A 2,058-nucleotide genomic window follows, 5' to 3' on the forward strand; every position below is an offset into this window, starting at 1 on the left:
AGACAAGAAGCTCAGTCTTTGCCAGGTTGAGCTGTAGGTGATGTTCTTTCATCCATGCCGAGATGTCCGCCAGGCAGCCTGAGATCTGTGCTGGAATCCCTGTGATGCCCAGTGATGAGAGGGCAGACAGGAGGATCTGATGATTGGCAGTCAAAAGCAGCAGATAGATCTAGCAGAATAAGAACTGATGATTTAGAATAAGCTTTTGCAATCCGCAAGGCTTCCGTAACTGACAGTAGCACAGTCTCAGTTGAATGGCCACTCCTGAAACCTGACTGGTTAGCATCCAGTTTGTTGTTCTGTGAAAGAAACAATGATACCTGGTTGAAAACAACTCGTTCGAGGGTTTTCACTATGAATGGAAGGAGAGAGACTGGTCTGTAGCTGTCTGTAAGTGATGTGTTTATTGTAGGGTTTTTAAACAGTGGGGTTACCTGAGCCTGCTTGATTGCATTGTGGAAGGTGCCTGTGAGGAGAGATGTGTTGATGATGTGTGTGAGTGCTGGTAAGAGTGTAGGAGAGATTGCTTGGAGAAGGTGTGAGGGGATTGGGTCTAGGATGGCTGGAGAGGAGAAGTTTGGATACTTCTGCCTCAGTGAGGGGACAGAAGGAGAAGATGGGAGTTTTAGTAGTGGATGTGGTTGGTTGGAGGTCTTGTATGTGTGGGGCTGAGAATTGACTGCTGATTGTTCTAGTTTTGTCTGTGAAGAATGTGGCGAAATTATCAGTTGTTATTGAAGTGGTGGGTGGTGGTGGAGGGGGACAGAGGAGAGAATTTAATGTTTTGAAGAGATTACATGTGTCTGGAGCGCTGTTGATCTTGTTGTGGAAATATGAAGATGTGGCAGTGTGGACTTCAGCAGAGAAAGATGAAACCAAAGACTGATAGTCAGGTCTGACGGGTCTTTTGATTTGCGCCATTTTCTCTCAGCTGCCTTGAGTTTGGACCGATGCTCACGGAGAACATCGGATAACCAGGGGTTAGAAGGGGCAACCCGTGCTGGCCTGGAGGAGAGAGGACATATATCGTCTAGACGTATATTGTCTTTATGCTCTACTTTAAGAGGTTAAAGAGGACATAAAGTGTCAGTTGCTGCATTCACATCCAGAGATGAGAAATGGATAGGTGAGGGAAGAGAGGAGGATACTACAGAGGAAGGTTTCGTCTAAAAGTAACCGGTAGAGAGGTTGGTGGCACACAGGTAGAAAGATGTAGGGTAAATGTAATAAAGAAATGGTCAGAGATATGTAGGGGTTCTACCAAAATGTTTGTCTGCAATACAATTGCGTGTGTAAATTAAGTCAAGTTGGTTGCCTGATTTGCGAGTGCTTGTAGTGGTAAGGCGTTTGAGATCAAATGAAGCTAGGAGTGAATGGAAGTCTGTAGCATAGAGCTTGTCCAGATGAATGTTGAAGTCACCAAAGAGTAAAAGTGGACTGCCATCCTCTGGGAATGAGGACAGCAGTTTTCAGTAGGCTGCCCCCTGATAGTCGGCTATCCGTTAAGCGACCAGAAGAGGCTTGGTCGACCAAAATTTTTTTGGGTCGCTTAGTCGCAGAAAAAAAAAATTTCCACAGGCGAAGTCACGCAGTCCGTGATGAACAGATCGTTAACGGCCGGTCTTTGTGGTAATACAGTACATCAGCCAGGACATCCAAACGCTCGCCTATCATTCACTGACCTCTCATCCAGAGATGAGAAATGGATAGGTGAGGGAAGAGAGGAGGATACTACAGAGGAAGGTTTCGTCTAAAAGTAACCGGTAGAGAGGTTGGTGGCACACAGGTAGAAAGATGTAGGGTAAATGTAATAAAGAAATGGTCAGAGATATGTAGGGGTTCTACCAAAATGTTTGTCTGCAATACAATTGCGTGTGTAAATTAAGTCAAGTTGGTTGCCTGATTTGCGAGTGCTTGTAGTGGTAAGGCGTTTGAGATCAAATGAAGCTAGGAGTGAATGGAAGTCTGTAGCATAGAGCTTGTCCAGATGAATGTTGAAGTCACCAAAGAGTAAAAGTGGACTGCCATCCTCTGGGAATGAGGACAGCAGCCCATCCA

This window comes from Sinocyclocheilus rhinocerous, unplaced genomic scaffold (assembly GCF_001515625.1).
Source record: "Sinocyclocheilus rhinocerous isolate Xijiao unplaced genomic scaffold, SAMN03320098_v1.1 scaffold45, whole genome shotgun sequence".
Lineage (NCBI taxonomy): Eukaryota > Metazoa > Chordata > Actinopteri > Cypriniformes > Cyprinidae > Sinocyclocheilus > Sinocyclocheilus rhinocerous.